Here is a 13,044-nt window from a genome sequence, read left to right on the forward strand (position 1 = left end):
TTAAATCCACGAACGGATCTTCGTTTCTTCGGATGGAAACGTTTTCTTCAAAGTTAGATGACACTGGAGATGAAACAAGGCGGAGGAAAAATGGCGAGAACGTAACGAAGAAAAGTTTCGACTGGTTAACGAAGGGATACAACGCTTGCTCGACATTCTTCGAGCAAAGGGAAGAAACGTGGCTCGATAAAAAAGGGAAAATAATATATTCGAGGAGTTTCGAGCAGAATGATGGTAATGAAGATTGCGCGCTTTCTTTTTTTCTTCTCGACGCAAAATAGATCAATAGAGGGAACGGTATAACGGCGTCGAAACGTGATATTTTTCTATTGGAAGTTTTATCCGCTTCCACGTGGATAAACCTAAAACGGAAAGATCGTTAACGGATAATTGATCAGAAAGCAAACTTCTCGAAAACGTTCCCTCCGACGAAAGCTTTGCGTAAGGGTGGAATATTCGTTTCAATTATCTTGCTCATCCACTGTCAAAGGGAACTGGTAACTAAGTCCAAACTACTCTCGATGGATTTTGACCTTAACGAATCTGTAAACTCACCGTTTCTACGAATTCGTCGTAACGTTATTACTATATATACTTCGCTGTTTCATTTATTTTCGAACACGACGTGGAATATTTTTTCTTCTAGTTTCTTTCAAATTTTTGACAGACATAAATATCTATAATTGAATTAATACCTAGACAAATACGAGGAGGATTGTGCTGCTTCCAGATTGTCATCTAGAAGATGTATCGCCTGACCACGATGTATGTAAATTCTTGGCAACGAATCCTTGACCCGTGTCATCTTATCGTCACGGAGATAACGGGCTCGTATTTGGACTTCCATTACACGCACGTAATACGAGAATCCAATTGGAGAGAAAAATGGTACTGGAATTCTCTCGCAAATTGTTTGTTTCGAATCTGGAGGAATCTGGAGGAATATTATTCGTTGCTCTCGATCTCTTCCTCTTCCTAAAGTTAACAAACAACACAAACAGGAGTTTCGAAGGAGTTGACATTTTCTGTTTGCCCGTCATATTAATAATTCTTGGACTCCGCCATTTTGAATATTCATGAACACTCAGACGTGCGCGTAAAGACTTGACAAACATTTCGCGTCTCCTCAGTTTCGGCATCCACTCGTGTCCAGGAAATTTACTTTAATTAAATGGATTTGCACGATCGCGACTTCCGACCTGTTATGTATTCCTTCATTCGAAACGTAATCGAGACGTAATCAGATTATCGCCAAATATATCAACGAATTCGAATTAATGATCGAACGTAAAAAAAATATCAACGTCTCTCCCCTGTCAACGAAACTATACAGTGAATATCGATATTCTAATTGAAAATAATTTTCTGAAAAGAAAAAAAAAAGAAAAAGTAGAAAATTGTCAAATATAATTGGATAAGTTTCATTCGTGGAGAAATTTCTTCTTTTTCAAACGTGACGAGAGGAAATTGATGAATTTAATATAAGCTATTTCGAAGCTCTCGAATTAAGAACGTGTTATTAGTGTAGCGAACTCGTAGTCGCGATGATCGAGAGGAAATTTTGCGGAACTTGACGAACTCGCGATGATGGGCGAATGCTGAAGTGGCTGCGTTTCCCGATTTCGAACGCGGAAACGTAGGCGAATAAGGGAAATAACGCCCGCTTTTGTGACCCCTAAACTTGCTAATCTAAACTTTGAAATTTAATCAGCATCGGGCCAACCGTTTCCCCGGAGCTTTCCCCGCTTCGAAAATTCGATGCTCCATCGATTCGTGTAAGTGGATGTCGTGAATTTTGATAATCCTCGAGGAGAGGGAGAACGTTTGTGACGCGATCGTGACGACGTGATATAATTTTCGTGATTAGGGGAAGGGAGGAGAGATATTTTTCTAATTTTATATTTCGATTAACGAAACGAAACGAATCGTTTCGAAATCTAATCTTTCGAGAGAGAAAGTTTGTAGCGGTTCGAATCGAGTTGTCAAATTTACGCGAATTTTCACGGGTGTTGGAGGCAGAGAATTCTGTCGTAACTCGCGTGAAATTTCCAGAAACGTGCGAGGAAAAGATGGTGGAAATATTTGGAAAGAAACTTTGCTATAGGGCGCTTCTTTCATTATAATATTCGTGAATATTAACATAATTCCGAGGAATTGGGAAAAATTTTCATATTTTTTGCAATTTAAAGAGACACCTCTTCCCTCTCCGTTCCTGCTAAAATGATTCTCGCTAAAACTTTCGTAATTGAGTTGTACGAGTTGGTTTTCGAACGTGGTCGAATGCGGTCATCGTGGTGATGATTTTGTTTTAAAGGTTTCGTCGAATCGATCGTTTGCAATGAAAATAAAGAAATTCCGTGTATTAACACTGTCGTTTCATTGTAAACTATGTCACGATCTCGATTCCTAATTAACCCGAATAACCGATCTTCTTCTTCTTCTTCTCAGAAGTTCTACGAGTAGTCTTTATGGAAGGTGGATTAAAAAAAAAAGAAAAAAAAGAAAAAGAGCGTTAACCGAATTATCGCCAGCTCTTCGTTGGAACTCGATTCTCTGACACTTTCGCTAACGTGCTTAAATCGAGAGAGAAAGAGAGAGGGAAGTTCGTATCGAGTTTAAAGGAGCTAATTCTCACCACCACGGGATCACGAGGCGAAACTCTGTGATTTTTCTTTTTTTTTCAAGTCAATCGACAAACCAAGTTCAGGACGTTACGTTCGGTCACTTCATTAGAAACGGATTTACACTTTTGCTCCTTTTGTTCCGATGAGATCGAATTCTTTGCATGAGAATCGAGGGAAAAATTGCGATTATTAATCCTCACGAAAGATGGAAAAATGAATAGGGATAAGGGATTCGCGTTGCTTCGATTCCTTGTTACGACATTGCCATTATTTTTCGATAAAATCACTTTCCGTGTAATTTCGCCCTCGATTTCCCCGCAGGAAATCTGATTATTATTAATTTTTCGCGAAGAAATTCTCGCGCAGAAATAGCGAATTCTCCCCGTGAAGAATTTTTACGTTTTTCCTCGAACTCCTGTTATTCTATTTTTTTTTTTTCTCAAAAACTTTTTCACGAACATCGCAATTGGGAATTGGCGAGGAAAGTTTGCTCGATCGCCAAAACACAGAATCTTTGCCGCACTCGCGCGTGAAAATCGCTGACTTGTCGAACTTACGTATCCATTGTGTTCGAGATATTCGAGGCTTCGCTCGGGTAGCCGATTTCGAAGAATACGCCGTGATTTAATACCGAAATTTTCACGGAACTTTAATACATATACGTATACGTGATATAAAGCGCAAACGTGTCGTGACTCACGGATACGTTTCTTCTAAAATTAGCGAGAGAAAATGTGCCGCGACTAGTTTCACTAGAACGAGGAAACGGTACGGGATATATATTGGAAACGAGCTTCTAGGCTTCACTTAGCGTGTGTGTGCTCGATCGGCCTGTTTTACGTCCGTTACGGTTTATTCGCGGAGTAAATAAAAACTGTTCTCGAGTTTCGATTCTCGCGCGTTTCCCTCTGGGTGAATAGGAATAGGGAAAATAAACGGACGGTTAAATGGATATTAAATCCTTCCGTTGGCCAAAGTGTTTGATCGTGATACGTGATTTTTACAACGCGTCGTGCCGTAAATCTTAAAATCTGATTTATTTACTTTCCATTCGATAGCGTTACGTGTTGTACTCCGTTGTATAACGTAACGTGTTTTCTTCTCATCTCTATCTGTATTATCTTTTTCAACATATTCGAAAGCTTAATATATTATCGGAATAATCTTATCGACGAGAACCACGAAAATTTCTTTTTGGTGAAAATTTTTCACCCCATCCGTTCCCCATCTTGCACCAGTCTCTTCGCGTTTCAATCCAATCCCCGTGATACGTTTATACATACGCGTCACTTTGAATTTGCTTCTTCGTTTCATCCTCCGTGTATACATCGAGGCTACTTCCAATTATTTTCCAACCGACGCGTCCCTCCATTTTATCTCCCAAATATATTCCGTTATTTGGACCGAATTTAATGGCCTCTCGTGTCGGCCGAAACACGTTTAACAAAATGTGCTCGCTGAACGTTTCACGTGTTACACTTTATAAATAAATCGTATTATTTGCCCGGAAATAACGAGATTCGTTTCTTCGTTATTACACGAGCGTTGCAACCGGAGATTTATTAATTAAAAAAAAAAAATGAAAAAGAATCGAAAAGTTCCTTCGGAATAGGAACGACAATTGGCTATTTCCTACCTTAAAAACATGGAACGACGAATATAATAACGACGTTAAAAACGGAATAAAATCAATTTCCGATTCACGAGCACGAAGTGGTGTTTTCGCTACTCGATGCTAATTCTAGATGACGTTGTTTACACGGCTCGTGTTCGATGCGTGGCACGGCCACGCCAAGTATTTTCGTTCGAGTCGTTTTTAGAAAAGAGGGTGATCGATACGCGGACAAATCGACCATCGCGTCGTCCAGTCGGACGGAGAAGAAATCACGCGACGCGAGAACGGAAGGAAAGAAGAAATGGAAACAGAGACTCGGTTGAATTGCTTCTTCGGCCTTTACCTTCTTCCACCAGACCTCATTTTTCACGGAACGGGCGAAATTGCCGCCAAGTACCCGAGACGACGTCTCGTGCACGTCTCATGCTTTCGTCCAACGTTAGACACGCATACCTCCGTGTAACTTTTACACAAAAAGAAAAAGTTAAATCCAAGTTTGAGTTCTTTCTCGCTCCCTTTTTCTCTCTTTTCGATTATGGTACACGTGTATAATATTTTTCGTAAATTTTTTTTTTTGTAAATAGATATAATACTCTTTTCGTTTTCATGGCGAATCTCTCTTCTATCCGGTGTAACGATAAGCGTGTCGTAATACGTAATAAGATTGGCTCTTTTATCATGGCATTCCGAGGCGAGCAAGTCGCACTTCACTTCAGCGTCTTTTATTTCTCCTTTCTTTAAATGTCCCCATCGTAGATACTTTATCGCCGACATTAAATTCCCTTCGTGGTTTCGTGGCAACAAACAATTCGAGAAGACTCGCGGCCTCCCTTCCAAACCAACCTATCATTTCCGTCATAATATTTTATACGATATCGTTTGGCGTACATGGTTAATGCCTCGCAATTCTTCTTAACGGTATTTTTAAAAGGGCGTGTAGAAGAGAATTTCTCTTGTTCCACTTTTTCTTAAAATTCGATACGGGTTAATCCTAATTGCCACGGGATCCTCATGAATCGCGGTATTTATTCTTATCGCGAAGGGAAAAGTTAAATTCTTTTATTTTATTTTATTTCATTTTTTTTTTAAGTTCGTTAAACTTTATCCTTCCCTATTCCTTCGTCTTCTATTTAATTTCATCGCGTTATTAGATAAGAAACGAAGTTGATGGAACGGGTAGTTACCTCCAAAGAGGAAGATTTTCTTTTTTTTCTCGGACAACGCGACTCGCTTTAAAGATAAAAATTGATGATTTTTACTCGTCGATTGTCACCCTTGATTTAAATTTATCTTCTCATTCTCTAATTAATCTTCAATTCGACTATACGAAATATCCTGTCCTCGTAGATTATTTCCTTTTCCTTTGAAAAGAGGAAATTTTTTCCTAGCTGAGGGAAGAAAATATTATCGTATGGTGAGAATATTTTCCACGAATCTTTATTCTCTATCGAAATGAATAGCCGGAAGGAAACAAGTTGTATAAATTTCAAAAGTTTGCAATATTTCTTCTATGTAGGGGATGAAAGAGAGATAAAGATGAAGATGTCCTAACCGTGGCTAAGAATTTTTCATCTTTCGTTTTGTTCTCTCGAACTAATAGTCGAACTAACTAAGAAAATTTTATAATTAATCGATTCGAGAGAAAAGTAGTAACAAAGTTGTAGAACAAAGGATGTAGAGGAAGATTATTTGAACGAGGCTTGAACATTTCATATGCACCAATTAATGGAATAAATTATCGTAGATTGAAGGTAACGAATAAAGTTAGTAGATTCCTTCGAAAACGAGCAAGCAATTACGAGGTGGAGAAGTTGTACGGACAAATTTGCTGCAAATAGCTCGCGGCGTTGTACGCAAACTGGCCAACTATTTACCGAAGAAATAAGCAATCAAGAAGATGACCGTTTCACGAAATTACGTGTATTTTGTAGGTAATTTGATTATACCGTCTCGTATATTTCATTCGTTGTTCTAATCACCTCTATTTATTCAATTTCGTTACGTTTCACCCCCTCTTTCTCGTCGTATCTCGAGCATAATCACGTTTCTTCACTGTCAAAAATACTTTTAATAATTTTCACGATATCGCGCAAGTATTTGACGAAAATTAATTCGAAGAAAAATCACTTTGATGATTAACGTTGTCAAAAGTTGAAAAATATTCGAATATTTTCATATCGTTCCAAAAAAAATTCTCATCATCGATAAGATAGAGATCGACGTGGCACATTTAAAACGTTAATGAAACGTTTCGATCGCGAGAGGAGTCTTTACACTTTCCAATCGTGTCGCGTTTTTACTTTCGAACCGATTCTATCGAGAAGAAAAAATTATCTAACGTGAACGATTTTCTGGTCGACGAATACAAGGAGAGGAGAAAAGTAGATGGATCGATAATTTCGATGAATATTCATCGATACTTGCCTGCTTTCCCATCGGATTCTCTCTCGTCGCGATAATAAATTACGCCATCAGGTTGGATTATATCGATGGGAGCAAAGATATTAAACGGTTTGGACGGACGGGATAAACAAAGGCTCTCTTTTCCTCGCCCCTAAACAATTCATCGTTCTTATCGAAGCTTTCGCACGTCCACCATTGTCTTTTTATCTTCGATGCTGCGAATCGAGACAATTTACAACTAGAGAAATGATCAATTAGGAGGATCAATCATCGATTTTTACAAATACGATTAAAAGTTAAAGGGCTTAATTGAAGGATGATCAATACGTTTTTATAATATAACGATCCGTAGGGTGGAAATTTGCGCGTAATAGTTTGTTTGAAAGTTTCGTGACGCGAGTGGGAGTTGACGTGCCGAGTGAAATACGGATGATCGTAGTGATTCATTGCGAATGCAAATTATAATACAATGCAAAGAGAAGCAACGCGAATAACAAGACGAATATCAAGCAAGCAGTTTGTCTTCCTTCTCCTTTGCGCGTCTACCCTTTTTCCTAAATATTAATGGATACACTGTGATGATAATTGGTCTAGATTAGACACGCGAAAATAATGATTCTTTGCATTTTCAAGGATATTTAGTAGAGGATTATAATATGAATTATTCCAATTAAAAAAAAGAAAATATTTGCTAGAAAGAAAGAATTCTTCCGACTACGTATCGTCATGATATCACCGTGCTATGCTAAATAATAATTCTATCCCTCTCCCACCGTGTGTTCTATCGCCATGTGTTTCGAAACCACGTGTTTAAGAGGACGTAACGAATCAAGTTTACGAGAATTCAAGCAACGATCCTCCCGTTCGTTTAAACGGCCCATTAGTTTCGTCAAACGAATCTCGTACACTCGTACTTTCACATTTAAGAACGAGACGCACGTTTTGCAGCATGGAATTAACAATCCACGGGTTGGTTAATTTGCTCGAACAGGTATTGCTGGAATCGGGTATACGGTTTCATAGCGAGGCGTATCGTTTAATGAACGCCATCCGTTTCAACGGAACTTTGCTTCGAGGCCATTTTCTACGAGGCGACCGTTCTGGAACCGGCCGACTGCCGCCGCCGTTGCTGCATTTACTTACACACCTATGCACACACAGACACACACACACCTACGCGTCCACGTCGTAATAAATGGCGCACAGGCACACACGCGCGTGTCGTGACATACGTGGCTCGTTTAATCACCCTCTCGTCCTACCCTTACGTAAATGTGGAAACTGTCGCGCTCGGTTGATTCCCCTGGGATGGACACTCCGTTCGACGTGTCGTTAAATCCATTTCCCAGCCTTTTCTCGCCAAAACACCAAGGATTCGTGTAATTTGCCCCCACACTCCTCTTTTTCATCCCGTTAACTACGATTGGCGCACGTGGCATGATTACAAAGGGGAATTCCACGTGTCTTTTATATGCAGTCTCTTTGCTTTTTCTAATAAATTCCACTCGTCGAAAATATTTCCACGAGTTATTCCTCGAAAGGGTATGTACTTTCTATCCGACAGAGACACGGATATAATTTTCTCGATAATGGATCTATCGAAGAGGGAGAATAAATTATCGGTTAAGAATTGTCCACACCTCGATTACAATTATTACATTTTTCTTTTCTTCGTAAGTGATTATAAATGTGATTTCATAAATGGAATTGAGAGAGGCGTTAAAAAGTTAATACATCGGTGAGAAAATTTTATCGGCCGATGTTTCGTGGCGAAACATTCCTAGATGCTTGAAAAGAAAGATGGACCGTGGTTTAAATGCGAATTGCAACAAATTCTTATCCTTGTCAATAATGCTTCTATTATATGGAGCAGCCACTCAATCTGTTTTATCGTTCGCGTTTTCTTCGTCTACGAGCCCGATAAATCTAAGCGTACGATCTTCAAATTTTTCGTCACAGTCGAGGATCATCTTGTAGATATATTCGATGTAAATACTATTCCATCCTTCAGAATCTTTTCAACAACGCTCAGCTTGTCTTAAAAGTTATTTTCATTGTGCGCATCAAAAGTTATCCTTCGTGTGTTATAAAGAAAAGAAAAGTATGTAGTCTCGAGAATTTTTTTAAATTATTTTTCTTGGAATATTGGGAGAAAATATTCGATTTTAAACATTTTATCAAAAAACTTATCCTTCAAAATCTTAATTAGATAGTTTGAAAATTTTCTCTCGTTATTTGTTATCGAAAACCCACCCTTTGAAAAAGAATATTTACCGGTTTGTTTTGTTCAGAAATCAACCCTCGAAAATCTTTTCAACTTTAGTTAAAAAAAAAAAAAAACTTGTGAACCCGAATGAAACCTGTTTAGCTAATTATGCTTTGATGTTTAAAGCTCGTTCACGCGAGTGCACCGATCTTCTTTTCTTCCTTTTCTCCGTGAACGAGTGATCCGTGAAACGTCGTCCCAACGATATTCGGCTGCAGTCGATTTTTTTTCTTTTTTTTTTTTTTCAAAGAGATAACCAAAAATCCCTGCCCGAAGAAAGAGCAATTTCGATTTAAATGTATCCGTACACGTGATATTCCACGTCACTTGCTCTCTCCCCTACATTTTCCTCGGAAGGAAAGAATTACCATCTCTCTATCGCGCCTCGAATCTAATCGCACCCCTTCGGTTAAACGAAGCTTCCTTCCAACCAGGTGCCCTTGGTTAAACTCCTTTTTCACCCTCTCGAGAAACGGAGAAGAAGCTTTTTCAATCGTACGCGCAATTTAAACGAAGCAAAAGACGTTCCAATTTTCGTCACTTCTTTGTTGGAAATTGATTCCTGTTATCGGTCAGACGTTTGGTTTAGTTTTTATCGATCGATGAGAGAGGGCAAAGGTGCGGGCGTTCGTCCAATTTCCAGAGAAAAGAACGACCGGCTCTTCACTCGTCTCGTTCTCCGCGCTATTTAAACTGGTGGTACGGCGCTGTTAAAGAATGTTGGCCGACGTCCGGAAATAGGGAAAATGACAGTTCCATTTTCTTGGCCGGCTGAATGGATACGGTGGATGTTTAATGAGGTATCACGGATAGGCGAACATTCTTTCGAATAACCGTTCAATGTGCGTTTAATTTGTTTCTCGTATCTCGATCCAAATACCCTTAATCAATAATATAATTATTTGACAATCCTCAAAATCGAAAATAAAATCTTTAAAATTAATCGGAAGAAATGTAACTTAATTTTTGGATTCTCCTCGGTCATTTGTTCGGGAGGACAGTTCCAAGATGAAATAATTCATTCACAGTTCTCCTCTGTTACTTCGAAGCGATGAGATCAAGATTAACAGCTTCATCGGGTCGTTGTCTCCATTCTGCTTTCGTTTCCAACTCGAACGTTCCACAAGCTAAAGTCACACCGACATGCATCTTGACCGCGATCCATTCCTTGACCTTTGCGCGATCTCGGGAACCGTAAGAACTTTGACTCGATGAGGGTGGTTGCACGTGATCTCCACAACTTTTAGACGAAGAGAAAAGGGTGGGGGGTTGATGGGCATCGAGTGGTCGTAGATTAAAACCCTCGACCTCGTGGCGAGCCATGCATAAGTCTGTGATATTAGAGCGGTCTAGAGGTAAGTTTTTTATCCTCTTAGCGTCCGACGAATGCCTCTGTGGTATCTTCAGGCTTTCTTTCCAGAAAATATAGACTCGTCGTCTCGGTTCTGAATATTATTCGGTTTCTACGAAAAAACGTTTCTCTTCTTTTTCAAAGTTTAACGGAGAAGTTTCCTTTCCAACTTAACGTTAGAATTATATAGAGATAAGGGTGCAATTATAGGCGATAACAAGAGAAGTTCTTCCACGTAATATCCAGTGATTTTATTTTTGAAACTATTTAACAACAAATTAAAAGATATATATTAAGGAAGAAGTTTTAAAGATTTCAATGTTGGAAAAGTTGGCCCGTTTATTTTCAACTTTCCAAGCGACAAAGTCTTCGATCTAAAATTATACTCGATACTCCGTACTTATGACTTTGGAAAAGCAGCAGAGTAATCTCTGGCCAGATTTGCGCACTCCATGCCTCGTGATCGCCTTAAAAATCTGACGAAACGGGTCGAATGTAGGCCAGTTCTTTGATCGAGAATGTGAAAAGCTAGAGATTTGGATGAAATCTCTTTCATTCGAGGTGAAAATCTGGACGAAACTCTGGATCTATTCTTTGAAAAAAAAAAAAAGGAAAAAGGAAATAATGGCAATCATGATTTACATCGCATCATTGATGGGAAAGTACACGATTGTTTATATTTTTTCGTAATTTTATTCGTTTTCTAACTCTTTTTCTCTTCTTTTTTCTACGTTTGAAAATTTTCCACAGGAACACTTTTGGAATTTCAAATATAAAAACAATTTTTTTCTCTAGGAACAGTCTACTTTACACAAATTTCAAGTGGTAAATCAAATTATATCTCGTTAAATTTTTAAAAACTATACGAATAATTTTCACAAAAATTCAAATACCGTATTTTCCTTGCAAATAATTTTTCAAAATTCTACAACGATGATATATACATAACACGATCAAATTTATCGTTCCTGAACTTTAACACAAAGTCGATGAAATCGATAGAATTAAGACGTTATATACGATTACAATTTTTTCGTAATTAAAGATTCATGTAATTTTCGAATAAATTTTCAATGCTCTTTTAAATTCAAATGGACGACATTCGTCGAAATGACAAAGGACAAACTATTTTCATTCGCATATCAAACACAATGAATAAATAAACGAGCAATTTCGACATTTCTCAACTATTCCATTTTCTCTAATTTTACGATCGTAGCGATTATTAAAAATTTATATATTAAATTCTCCAAAATTGAATCAACACGATATGCCGCGAAATTTTCGAATCTATTTACTATCGTTAAAAAAAGTTGAGCATTTTCATCGAAACTTGAACAAAATTCTTTCATATACAAACATTTTGGACGAATAATCACAAATGTATCCTCGATTTCCAGGCGTAAGTAATATTTTCAAAAATGTTTCAGAAACTCCTCACCGTGAAAATCCGATTGATTCGTTCAATCGTTTCGACAAAATGCTAATCCAGATCCAGAGATATATAATATTATAATCGAAATAATAAATTTCTGAGTGAAATCCGAGTATAAAGCTCGTATATATTTATATTTTCCTTATTTTTTTTATTTTCGATTGCAAACTGTTTCGTTCAAGTGATTCCGATTCCGCGTTACACACCTCTCGACTCTACCTCTCGGATGACCCAGTTTCGAATTCCAACTTTTGTCCAGATTTATCCACGCGCCCCATAACCTTGCCACGCGTTAATAAAACCTTCCATCCGAACGCCACGAAGATTCTCCTTTGTCCGTAGATAGCTTGGAATCCGAGGATCGAAAGATCAATTAAGGGACGAGGTGGCATACTTGGGGGTCGAATGGGGGTGGAGATTCCTCCGATTAACCTTGAAACGCTGTTAATTGCGCGGGGAGGGTGTTTTTTTTTTTCCCTCGTACTCGCAAGGGAGATCCCCAGAGATAATCATCGGTCGAAATGGAGGGACGAGATCGATGATTAGAGCGAAGTCGTTTATACGATTCGAGGAACGTGATGACGCGATTCGATTCGATCGATAATGGATTTGGAAGTGAGAAAAGAGCGAAATAGTGGATCGAGGATTTTGTATTTTGGATTACATCGACGATTTATCTCTTCCTCTCTTCGCAGATGGTGAATGGATTTGGAATATTTGGGATAGTAGTGAATAGTGGAGGAGTTGTAGGATTTTTGTCAGAGATCTGCTGCATGCGCTTCGTGGTTACTATGGCAGAAAACAAAATTTAAAACTCGTCTTTCTGTTTTCGCTATTTTGTTTCACTATTCTTTTTTTTTTTCACTGGTCGTTAAATATTTGACGATCGTCTGTCTTATTTAAAAAAAAATATATATATGGAAAATACAAAAAGTAAAGTGGAGTCGAACCAAAAATGAAAATGTTATCAAAATTTAATCTGTAAATAAACGTACGTAGAATTTTTCCACAGAATTTTCTTCCGATTTAATTTAAAAGCGGGAAAAGCGGAAAAGGCATTAAGGAATCGAGCGTACGGTGCCTCGTGGTTTACGATGAATTCTTCTCGAAATAGGATAAAATTGAAAAGGACGCCGGATTTCTTCTATCGACGCTTCTGCAAATTTCGCCTCTTCTTCTTTCCCCTCCTGATTCTTTCCATTGCTTTTTGCATCCTTCGCCAGTTTTTTTAAACTTTCTCCTCTTTCGTTTAAATAAATTCAATTTGACTGGTGGGGAAAGTACAGCGCGAAATAACTCATGGAATTTCTTCTGTTAATCCCCATGAAAGGCTGTCACTCTTTCGTCTAC

The 13,044-nt window shown here is 38.3% G+C and overlaps 1 protein-coding gene across 6 annotated transcripts in view; it reads left to right on the top strand.

The window, feature by feature from the left end:
* Nucleotides 1–13,044, top strand: part of LOC102673797 — a 110,959-nt gene that overhangs the window by 25,303 nt on the left and 72,612 nt on the right. The gene's annotated exons all lie outside the window — the stretch shown is intronic.

The sequence above is a fragment of the Apis dorsata genome, unplaced genomic scaffold, assembly GCF_000469605.1.
Source record: "Apis dorsata unplaced genomic scaffold, Apis dorsata 1.3 scaffold_82, whole genome shotgun sequence".
Lineage (NCBI taxonomy): Eukaryota > Metazoa > Arthropoda > Insecta > Hymenoptera > Apidae > Apis > Apis dorsata.